General features: G+C 33.0%; 1 pseudogene; it reads left to right on the forward strand.

The window, feature by feature from the left end:
* Window positions 1–610: 610 nt before the first annotated feature.
* LOC120595816 (uncharacterized) lies at window positions 611–729 on the forward strand (annotated as a pseudogene).
* Window positions 730–13,121: the final 12,392 nt, after the last annotated feature.

Genomic DNA, 13,121 nt, shown 5'->3' on the forward strand with positions numbered 1-13,121 from the left:
GCTGGGAAAATAGGAGAGGTTAGTAAAAAAGTTCAAATTTTCAGATGGATACAGTCTGAGGATCTAATATATAACATGATGACTATAATTGATAACACTCTTGTATAACTGAAACTTGCTAAGAGCAGAATTTAAATGTTCTTACAAGAAAGGTAACTATGTGAGATGATGAATGTGTTAATTAACTTGAGTGGAGAATCCTTTCATAATGTGTACATATGTCAGATCATCACATTGTACATTTTAAATATCTTACAATTTTATTTGTCAATAATACTTTAATAAAGAAAATAATTACACAGGAGATAGGAATAAATGCCCCTTAATAAACTCAAATACATATTTATTATTTTATTTTCATATCGGAATTAGTAAATTAATTTTTAACATGTAGAAATTTTCCAACTAAATTTCTCATTAACATCTAAATTGCCAAACTGTTTGTTGACAGTTGAATTTACAAAAGATAAATTTAATCTTCAAATGAAAAAGATAATTTTTCAGTGTGAATTTCGAAGAGCTATTTATTTAGCATAATTCAATTTATCTTCCTGATTTGCCTATTCCAAATTGTGTTGGACATCATACTATTCAAATCCAGATAGATAAAGTCTCCAGCCATGCTACCCTGAACAAGCCTGATCCCGTCTGATCTCGGAAGCTAAGCAGGATCAGGCCTGGTTAGTACTTGGATGGGAGACCACCTAGGAAGACCAGGTGCTATATTTGTAAAAAATAAATAAATAAGGAATTGTAAGATGACAGGGTCCTTGCAATCTGTGAGGTCAACCAAGGGTTGCCTCGCCTAAACAAAACAAAACAAATAAATCCACATAGATAACAACAACAACAACAACAAACTATAAAAGAACATATAACTGTGGAGGGTAGACAGTAAAACACAGTTATCAAAAAGAAATGTATTCTTCTTTCTAGGCATGATCCTTACTCTCAGAATTTGAAAGCTAATAGATTTCTATTTAAACATGAATTTCTATGATATGTTCTAGAGAAAGTTATTTTGAATCTCAGAAACTTATGTGATTAATCACCTCTTTGAAAATGAGTAGAAGTTGACTTTGTACACAAAAATTCTCTCGTTAAACACATTCTTTAATTTTAAAGCTATCAGTGTAACTAAAGCATTATTTCAGCAGAGACTAGGGTTAACTAGTAACTGCTCTGTTTTGTCCATTCTACCAATATGATAGTTTGTACAAATATAAGAGAGATATTTCCTGATGTGTCTTATGTAGAGATCCATGTCACTCTACAGAGACATTTAGAAGATTCTTTACTTAAGAAATATCTCTGAATTAAGGAAAAGACCAAGCAACAGGGAGGATGGTTTATTTTTTACATTAACCATTTTCTGACCATCTATTATGGAACTCGGTGGGAAACATTTGTGAATTGGTTCCCATGTTATTTTGCTAGACGTGATAGTATACATGAAATTCTCTATAACTGAGAAAGAAAAAAATTGATCTTTCTTTTATTTTTCTTTATCACAGTTCCTAGAAAGGTCATGCTACTGTAAAGGGGTCTTGTCATTAGTAAAAACAACATAGTACATTTATTTGCATCTTATGTAAGAACAGGATTTTTCACACTAATTTTAACTACATTTTATTAATGCAGTCTATCTAAAGAATAGTTAAGAAGAAGTGATATCTATTTCTCCTCTATTCATATACAAATAATGTGTAAAATATTTAAAAACATTAGCTGATGTGATAAGAAAAAAATCTAAATGATAAAAATATTTACTATGAAGTCTTAAAATATACTCTGTACCCCAAGTAATCATCATATTTTTAAAGTCTTCAACATTTTTAAAGGAATTAAAATAAAAATTTTATTTTATTTTTTTTTAGTTCCATATATGATTTTCTACAGGCGAGATAGGAATATTCAGTTAACTTTGGCACTGAATTAACTGAACATTCTGTTTGGTTTAATATTTAATAATATAAGAGGATTGATTCTTGATTCATTGATATAAATTTATGTTTTCCATTTTACACTTATAACTAGGCATGCAATATAATAGCATTTCCTTTGGGCTTAAACAAAGAACTGAGAAAAATGTATTCAAAGATCTGCACTTCCTCTACAGTGTGTCAGTGACTTACTGATTTACTGTCATTCATGTATTCCCATTTACTGAGCATCTGTGCTTGTCAGACTGTAGCTGGCAATATATAAATGCAAAAATAAATAAAGATATGGCCAATGACCTTTGAAAGCTTACATCCAAGAGGTTTCCAAATGTTCTAACATGTTACTAAACAACCTATGGATGGTTTGAAGAAAAATCTTCAATTTTTTCTCAATTTTTCTCCAATTTTTTCTCAGTGCCTAAGGCTTATTTATTTTGAGTTTAAAGTTTAAAACAGTCTGTGTTCTAGTATAACCAGATTTTTTGTCTGTGCATTCATTAATTTATTCAAATAGCCAGGCATTGTATATCATCAATTATTAGGAATAATAATTACGCAGAAGAATTTCTTTTTTTAGTTTGAAGGAATTAAAAAAAAAAAACATGAAAAAGATTCTTTCATTTTAGGAGTGTAATAAAAATAGTCTAATAAAAATACCATTAGACTCTAGATCCTGTTTTATTATTGGGCATGCATAAAAAAATATGAAATTGTCTTTCAATAAACAATACCAAAACAACAGAAAATCATAAATGTGCTGGACTATGGCCTGAGTACTATGAATACAAAGAATAATAAAAATGACATCAATAGAAGCATTACCAACAATAATAATTGCTGGAGTTCATTCAATGCTTATTATCTGCTAGATGATGTTAATCACTTTATATACATTATTTTATTTTATTTATTTATTTTTTTAAACATTTTTGTTATTTTCCCCCTCTCCCCTCCCCTCTGGTAACCACTAGTTCATTGTCTATGTCCATGAGTCTCTATTTGTCCTGTTCATTTGTTGCTTTTAGGTTTATATCCTACATATAAGTGATATCACGTGATTTTCAACTTTTTCTGTCTGGCTTATTTCACTTAACATGATTATCTCGAGGTCCATCCACATTGTTGCAAATGGCAATATTTCATCTCTTATGGCTGAGTAATATTCCATTGTATATATGTACCACAGCTTCTTTAGCCAATCATCTATCGTAGGACATTTTGGTGGTTTTCATGTCCTGGCCACTGTGAAAAATGCTGCTATGAACATTGGTGTGATATGAGTTTTCAAGTCTTTGGGGTAAATACCCAGTAAAGGGATTGCTGGATCATATGGTAGATCAATTCTTAGCTTTTTGAGAAACCCCCATACTGTTTTCCATAGTGGCTGTACCAATTTGCAGTCCCACCAGCAGTGTATGAGGGTTCTGTTTCTCCACATCCTCTCCAACATTTGTTATTGCTTGTCCCCTTGATTATAGCCATTCTAACAGGTGTGAGATGGTATCTCATTGTAGTTTTGATTTGCGTTTCCAAAATAGCTAGCAATCTTCATCTTTTCATATATTTGTTAGCCACTTGTATATCCTCTAGGGAAAAGTGTCTGTTCAGGTCCTCTGCCCGTTTTTTGATTGGATCATTTGTTTTTTGTTGTTATTGAGTTATGAGTTCTTTGTATATTTTAGATATTAGGCCCTTATCAGAGGCATTGCTTGCAAATATATTTTCCCATTCAGATGGTTATCTCTTAACCTTGCTGACAGTTTCTTTTGCTGAACAGAAGCTTTTTAGTTTGATGTAGTCCCATTCATTTATTTTTGCTTTTACTTCTCTCGCCTTTGAGGTCAAATTCATAAAATCGTCTTTAAATCCAAGGTCCTTGAATTTAGTTCCTATGTTTTCTCCTATGCATTTTATTGTTTCAGATCTTATATTCAGGTCCTTAATCCATTTGGGGTTAATTTTGGTGTGTGGTGATAGACAACAGTCTAGTTTCATTCTTTTCCAGGTGGCTTTCCAGTTTTCCCAGCACCATTTATTGAAGAGGCTTTTCTCCACTGTACGTTTTTGGCTTTTTTTGTCAACAATTATTTGCCCATATAAATATAGGTTTACTTTTGGACTCTCGACTGTTCCACTGGTCCATGTGTCTGTTTTGCTGCCAATACCATGCCATTTTGATTACTGCCACTTTCTAGTACAATTTGAAGTCAAGCAATGTGATGCCTCCAGCCTTGTTCTTTTTTCTCAGGATGGCTTTGGCAATTCGGGATCTTTTGCGCTTCCATACAAATTTGATGATTTTTTATTCTATTTCTTTAAAAAACGCCAATGGGATTTTGATGGGGGTTGCATTAAATCTGTAAAATGCTTTAAGTAATGAGATCATTTTAACTATGTTGATTCTTCCAATCCAAGAACACGGAATATCTTTCCATTTCTTTGTATCTTCTTCGATTTCTTTTAACAGGGTCTTATAGTTTTCATTATATAGATCCTTCACATGTTTCATTAGATTTATTGCTAGATATTTTATTCTTTTTGTTGCAATTGCAAAAGGAATTATTTTTTCCACTTCTTTTTCTGACTCTTCGTTATTAGAGTATAGGAATGCTATGGATTTTTGAACATTGATTTTGTATCCAGAAACTTTACTGTATTTGCTTATTGTTTCTAGTAGTGTTCTTGTGGAATCTTTAGGGTTTTCTATATAGAGAATCATGTCATCCGCAAATAATGACAGTTTTACTTCTTTGTTTCCCATTTGGATGACTTTTATATCTTTCTCTATCCCGATTGCACTTGCTAGGACCTCCAATGTTATATTGAATAACAGTGGTGATAGTGAGTACCCTTGCCTTGTTCCTGACCTTAGAGGGAAGGTTTTTAGTTTTTCACCATTAAGTATAATGTTGGCTGAGGGCTTGTCATATATGGCCTTTATTATATTAAGGTATTTTCCTTCTATATTGATTTTGTTAAGTGTTTTGATCATAAATGGATGCTGCATCTTGTCAAAGGCTTTTTCTGCATCTATTGATATGATCATATTCTTATTTTTTAATTTGTTTATGTGGTGTAACACATTAATTGATTTGCATATGCTGAACCATCCCTGTGCCTCTGGGATGAAGCCCACTTGATTGTGGTGTATAATCTTTTTAATATGTTGCTATATTCAGTTTGCTAATAGCTTATTTAGGATTTTCGGATCTATGTTCATGGAAGATATTGGTCTATAGTTTTCTTTTTTTGTATTATCTTTACCAGGTTTTGGTATCAGGGTGATATTGGCCTCATAAAATGAGTTGGGAAGTATTGCCTCCTCTTCGAATTTTGGTAGAGTTTGAGGAGAATAGGTATTAAATCTTTGAATGTTTGGTAGAATTCACTGGTGAAGCCATCTGGTCCTGGACTTTTACTTTTTGGTAGGTTTTTGATGAGTGTTTCGATTTCCAAACTGCTGATTGGTCTATTTAAATTTTCCAGTTCTTGATTCAGTCTAGGAAGGTTATATTTTTCTATGTATTGGTCCATTTCTTCTAGGTTATTAAATTTGCTGTTATATACTTTTTCATAGTATTCTTGTATGATCCTTTGTATTTCTGCAGCGTCTGTCATAATTTCCCCTCTTTCATCCCTAATTTTGTTTATTTGTGTCCTTTCTCTTTCATCTTTAGTGAGTCTAGCCAGGGGTTTGTCAATTTTATTAACTTTTTCAAAGAACCAGCTCTTTGTTGCATTTATTTTTTTCTATTGTTCTTGTTTTTCTTTTTAATTTCATTTATTTCTGCTCTAATTTTGGTTATTTCTTTCATTCTGCTGACTTTAGGCTTCATTTGTTTCTCCTTTTCTAGTTTTTTAAGATGAAGCGTTAGGTTGTTTATTTGGGCTCATTCTTGTTTTTGGAGGTAGACCTGTAATGATATGAATTTTCCTCGTATGACCACTTTTGCTGTGTCTCAAAAGTTTTGATATGTTGTACTATCATTATTATTTGCTTCTATGTATTTCTTGATCTCTCTTTTTATTTCTTCTCTGACCTAGGTATTCTTCAGTAGTATGTTGTTTAATCTTCATGTATTTGTGGTTCTTTCCACTTTCTTTCTACAGTTGATCTCTAGTTTTAAAGCATTATGATCAGAGAATATAGTTGGTGTGATTTCAACTCTCTTATATTTGTTGAGGCTCTCTCTGTGTCCAGTATGTGGTCAATCCCTGAGAATATTCCATGTGCACTAAAATATATAAGCAGCTGTTTTGGGATGAGATGCTCTGTAAATGTCAATTATGTCCAGTTGGTCTGTCATTTAAGGATATCATTTACTTACTGATTTCCTGTTTGGATGATCTGTCCATATCTGACAGTGGGGTATTTAGGTCCCCTACGATAATAGTGTTTTAGTCTGTTTCTCCCTTTAGTTCTGTTAGTAATGGCTTTATATATTTCAGGGCTCCCTGATTGGGAACATAGATATTAATAAGAGTTATGTCTTCTTGGTGCATGCTTCCCTTTATTATTATGAAGTGTCCCTCAGTATCTTTCTTTATATTTTTTATTTCAAAGTCTATTTCATCTGATATTAGTACTGCTACTCCCACTTTTCTCTGAATGCCATTTGCTTGAAATATCATTTTCCACCTTTTCACTTTGAGTCTATATTTGTCTTTGGAGCTGAGATGTGTCTCCTGGAGGCAGCATATGGTTGAGTTTTGTTTTTTGATCCATTCTTTAACTCTGTGCCTTTTATTGGTGAGTTCAGTCCATTTACATTAAGGGTGATTATTGAAATATGAGGTCTTATACCCATTTTATCTTTTGCTTTCTGGTAGCTCGGTGTTTCCATTGCTTCCTTGTCCATGTGTTTCTGTTTTCTTTTTCTGGTTGGCTTTTGTGAGTTTTCCCTTTGATCCTTCTTGTTTTATGTTGTATACTTCAGTTCTAAATCTTTGGCTTGTGGTTACCATTATGAATATGTAAAGGATAGTTATATATATATATATATATATATATATATATATATATATATATATATATATATATTCGTCCATTTTCTTCTGCATGTACCTTATCTATTCCCCTTTGTGAATTTGGATCTTTGAATCCTTCCCTTTTCAGTCATTGTTGACTCAGTTTGTCCCTATGTATGCTGAACGTTCATTACTATCTTGCTATAGCAAATCTCTTCTTATTTTAAGCTTATAATGCCCTGTTCCTAGTAAGGGTTGCATTCCTCTGCTTTTATCAGCCTGCTAGTCACCTTACTCCTAATTATGCATTGTTTTTATTTGTCACTTTGTTTTAGGTAAACTGACCCCTTTAAGTATTTCCTGTAGTGCAGGCCTCGTAGTGGAGAATTCTCTCAATTTTTGTATGTCTGGAAATATCTTTATTTCTCCTTCATATCTAAAGGAGAGCTTAGCTGGATACATTATTCTTGGCTAGTAGTTCCTTTATTTAATAGTTTGAATATTTGATTCCACTCCTTTCTGTCTTGTAAAGTTTGTGCTGAAAAGTCCAACGATAATCTAATGGGTTTTCCTTTATAGGTTGCCATCTTCTTTTCCCTGGCTGCCCTGAGAATTCTGTCTTTGTCATCGATTTTTGATAATTTTAATGCAATGTGACTTGGTGAAGGCCTTTTTGGATTGAGATAATTGAGTGTTCTGTTGACTTCTTGAATTCCAAGCTCCAGCTCATTCCTTAGATTTGGGAAATTCTCATCAACTATTTGTCTGAAAATGCTTTCTAATCCCTGCTCCTTTTCCTCCCCTTCGAGAATTCCCATTATTCTTATGTTTTCTCTCCTGATGGTGTCAGCTAGTTCTTGTATTTCTCTTTCATTGTTTTTCATTCTTCGGTTTCTCTCTTCTTCCAATTTATTTCTAGATTTCTGTCTTCGATATCACTGATCCTTTCCTCCATTTGGTCAACTCTATTTCCCAAGCTTGTTATTTCGTTTTTCAGCTTTTGCAATGTGTTCTTTATCTCCAGAAGATCTATACAGTTCTTTTTGAGGGTTTCAGTCTCCTTGCTAAAGAACTCATTCTTCTCATCTAGTTGTTTTTTCAATTCCTGAAATTGTTAATATGATTCATTTTAGATCTCACTGAGTTTTTTCAGAAGTACCGTCCTGGATTCTCTGTCATTTATGTCACATATTTCTATGTCTGTAAGCTAATTTTCTGGAGATTTTTCTCTTTTTTTCTGAGATGCCTTGTCATCTTGGTTGTTCATGTTGTTTAAAGGACTATTTCTCCAATTGGGCATTAATGGAAGTGTGTTCAGCATTTTTTTTTTCCCCCAGAAATAAGATTCATTATATAATGGTCCCTAGCCTATTGCAAATAAGGTGTTTTTCTTTTCGTTTCCAGTAGGTGGCGTCTAAGCCTCTTGGATCTCTGCTTTATATAAAGTCTTAATAATGTCTTTTTTTCCCTTATAGATGTTTAATCATGCTCATTACCCTCAGTCTCAGTTCCTGTCAGTGTTAGTGACAGTTTCAGTAAAGTTTGCTCAGATTCCCCTGGAGCTCCGCAGTGATCCATCTCAGAGGGTATGAGGGGAAGGGCCTTCTGGGTTGGGGGATGGGAGCTGCAGCTCAGCCTCGGTTTTGAAACCAAGGCTGATAAAAAATCAACTGTTGTGTCTCTGCTGTCCCCACTTCTCTGCCTCCTGCCCTGATGACTGGGCCCTGCCGCTGGCTGCGGGGAGCTCACAGATTTCCTAGGCAAGGCTATTCAGGGAAGTCACCACACCTTCTCCCCTCCTCTTCGTCCTACAGGGTGCTCAGGCTAAAAGAGGCAGCTTTTTTATTTCTCCCAGTCCACTACTCAACACCCAGGACTCTGACCTGTGGTAGAATGTGCAGATCACACGCTCAGATGTGCTGGTGTGCAGTTTGGATGTTTTTTGTTGTCTTAGATGTTCAGCTTATTGTTATTTCAAGGGGAGAGATGTGGGGATATCTCTCACTCCACCATGTTTAATCCAATCTCTATATATACATTATTTTAAAACTTTTTCTTTTAATATGCTATTGGATTCAATGGCAGTATACTATTGAGAAATTTTGCATGTATATTCATAAAAACTATGATCTGTAGTTTTCTTGTGTTGTCTTTGTCTGGCTTTGATGTTGGGGAAATACTGGCCTTACAGAATGAGTTAAGAAGTGCTTCTATCTGTTCTACTCTTTTGGAAGAGTTTGAGAAAGATTACTCCTAATTCTTTAAATGTTTGGTGGAATTTACCAATTAACCCATCAGTCTTAAATTTTTCTTTGTAAGGAGATTTTTGATGACTGATTTAATGACTTTACTTGTTATAGATCTGTTCTGATTTAGATTTCTTCTTGAATCAGTTTTGGTAATTTGCATATTTTGAGGAATTTATCAATTCTATCTAGCTTATCTAATTTGTTGGTGTACAATTTTTTAATAGATTTTTCTTATAATACGTTTTTTAGTTTTCTAGGTCAGTATTTAGCTAAGAAAGTGAATGTTTGAAAAGAAGAATTGAGTCATCCAAGATAGGTCATTCATCAGCGCTGATACAGATGAGTGAACCAGATCTCATATGGAAACCTGGAAGCTATGTATGTGTAGGTGCTGAAGTAAGACTGAGATGCAGGCAACTACAAAGTCTATGCAAACCTGCAGGCTTTTCTGCTTTTACCTCTATAAATTTGCAGAGAAAGATCTGACGCTGAGCTTGAGTTTGCTGTTGGTTAGTATGGTAACAGGAAGGAAATATAAACATCAAGCTTAGGAGCAAGAACAAAACATCTGTCACTACACTGTCTGTCTCTTGACACTTTTAACTAATGGCAATTTCAGAACTTAATGCATACCGTTTCACTTTTACCTTAGAAATATCGTGCAACTTCACTTTTGGTCAGTTCTAACTTAGAATCATATGAGATAGGAGATTCTAGAAACCAAGTTGATACAACAACCAACCCAATATGTCAATTCCAAACTAAAGCTTTAATGGGAGATATTGTTGCACTAATTAAGCTTGTTGTGCCATCCAAATCATTTTCAATCAAAAGATCTATTATTTTAACTTTTATGAAATCTTCTAGTTCTTAATTATAACATAATAGTGGAAAGGCAGGATGATATGATGGAAACTCCTAGAACTGGATTTGATCCTTAGCTCAAATAGGCTATATGATCTGAGAGGAATTTATTAATCATTTTTAGTCTCAGCTTTTTATATTTTAAAATTAAGCAGCAATATATATTGGCATGTTTTTATGTGAATTTTGTGAACAAGTGTATGTAACGTAATAGGCTATTTTAAAATATATTAGTTATAGAAAACATGTTCTCACACTTTTTTCATGAGAATCTTAATGTTTTATGAAATTCCTGATGAAAGAATCCAGGAATTGGAGGTATTTCAAGCAGGAACATAGCTCTGTGATAACTAGCTCTACTTTGATCTATTTTTAGTCTTGAGATTCATGGAAGAGTTTGTTTAAAATCAGGGTTGGTAATAAAATTGTAATATACATTTGGATTTAATATTTAAGAGTATTCAATTCCTATGTTTCCTTTTTATTCTCATAACTGTTTGAAGAGGTGTTTTTATTCCTGCATTATAGAAAAATAAAATGAAGTGTTGAGTTTCCAGAGTTATAAGTAACATCGGGTCTTCTAGCCTTCAGACTAAGGCTTTTGATCTTTTAAATCTCACAATGGCTTTATGAGACAGAAAAGGACAGTACCAGTTCCTAATGAGAAACCTTAGACTCGGAAATGTGGTTCAAACTGAGTGATTTTAAAGTTTGAACACAGAACTTATTCTACTACAACAATACTGCCTCCTTTTCAGCATCCTAGGAACCACATTAATACCATACTATGTTACAATGTACTGTATATGATAAGGATATTAATTTCCTATCCTAGACACTTTGCTTTTAATATGCTAATATGAGCATCAACATTTTAGATAATAGAAGAGTTTTATTTACTATGCTCTTGATTTGAAAATAACTACCATTTCCCTATAAGTACAGTTGACCCTTTAATAGTGCAGGAGTTAGGGGCACCAACTTTTCATAGTCAAAAATCTGTGAAGGATTGGTTCCAGGATTCCCCACAGATACCCAAATCCACAGATGTTCAAGTCTCCTATGTAAATAAAATGGCGTAGATCAATATATATAGTCGGCCCTGTGCATCTGAAGACTCTCAATTGCTGGTGGAAAACAGTACAGGTATATATTGAAAAAAAAAAAATCCTATAAAAGTGAATCCTTGCAGTTTCAATCCATGTTGTTTAAGGATCCACTGTGCTATCAAATTTCATTTTACTTGGCCTTTGAAATTTAAGGAGTGATTTATGAAACATTTTCAAATTTGTTTTTCTACTTGTTGAATTTTGAATGCTGATCTTTTACTCGCTTATGTTTTTGACAGAAAAAAATGCCTTAAACATAGCCAAAGCACTCTAACATTTTTATATTATGGAAAGTCTTTGAATAGTTGTGCATGTTGAGAAAATCTTGTTAATGTTATAGTTCAAAAACAAAATTAATTTCTTAAGATCATGTTCATATATTTATATTTGTGTGTGGAGGTGTGTGTTGGTGTTGGCACATAGAATAAGATTTATTATACTCTATGTGAAGTTTTAAGTTAACATATTCAGAATTAAATTATTATTTCTACATTATTTTTAGATTTAACACTAGTAAAATGTAAACTCAAGAATAAGATTATTTAAAATCAACCATACCAACTAAAGTATAGATTAAACTAATTATTTTTTTAAAAAACCATACATTTTCATCCTTCTCCAACACGTAGAGTACAAACATCTCTATTTCTTTTTCCACATATGACTTTGTCTTATATCACATTATATCACATTTACCTCCTTGATTTTTCCATTCTTGAGTTGCTGTGCCTAGTTTTATGAAATTTTTATAGTATTTGAAGCTTTACCTCTTACATGCCTAGAATTACTTTTTTGTTTAGAAGAAATTTTCATTAATTTTGGATGTGTGTTCTAGAAGAATGCAAGTTTTTAATCATTAATATGTAAAATATTAACTATTTTGTAAGAAAATATGTTTGGTGAAGAATAGGATAATAACATTAAACTCATTTATTTAGGTCTTAGAGTCTTACTGTTTTTCATGGGGCATCAAAACCTAACAGTGTTCCATGGAACAGAGTTTAAGAAATTCTGATTTACTTTACGAGACTTTTTGTTGTTATATGTACTTAGAAGGATGTGCTCAATGAACAGAGAAACTAGAATGAATAATATGTTTTGAAATTCTGTTTATAGTCCTCTGTCATACTATGAGAAAAATAGCTTTTCTTCACTAGAAACAGTTATTTGGTAAGGATCCTTGTAAAAGATGATTTGGAAAAATAAGACACTATCCTTCTTGTTAGTGCATACTCATCCAAAGCAATTTTAATGCATCTCAGTTCTTAACTAAGGATTTAATTGAAAGCAAAGGGGAAAAAAAGGAAGATATTTAAATAATATCTATTATACATCTCTGGGCAGATCCCTCTCCCCTTCAGTTGCCTTCATTTCAACTTTACACATCTGACTTCTCACAATTTCCTTTAGTTCGGCTAACACACACAACTATATTCTTCAAGCATAGACACTATACTTGTCACTCAGAACACAGCAGAATTTTTTCCAGGACTTTGTACTTTTATAACTACTTTCATCCGTGAATCTCATAAAACCTGACAAACATGATCTCATTATTCCTCAGGATATTCCTGTGAACTTGGTGGGTGGCCAGTATTATTATCCCAATTTTGTAAAGTGTTCTATCCAGTTTACACAAAATATTGCTCTCTATGTTATGCAGGTTTTATGAGTGAGCAATGTGACCTAGGGCATAGAAAATATAATGCAGACCTAAGAACTTGAACTAACAAGAAAGGCCCAGCACTTATCTCTTTAGATGTTGCTTCTCTTCTGTGTTGTAGCAGATGTTGATTCTCTTCTGTGTTGCTCAATTCTGACAAATCATTTTTACTATTATTCTTTTAATTGCTACGGTCCTTGTGAAGATTATGTTATTCTTCATTTCTTTTTCCCCTAGGTCCTAGAAATGAATAGTCTGCATAAAATACATGGGATATAGTGCGGTATGTTAAGTGTATCTTGAATCTTATTATACGTCTTACTAA

This window comes from Pteropus medius, unplaced genomic scaffold (assembly GCF_902729225.1).
Source record: "Pteropus medius unplaced genomic scaffold, Ma_sr-lr_union100, whole genome shotgun sequence".
In the NCBI taxonomy this organism is placed as follows: Eukaryota; Metazoa; Chordata; class Mammalia; order Chiroptera; family Pteropodidae; genus Pteropus; species Pteropus medius.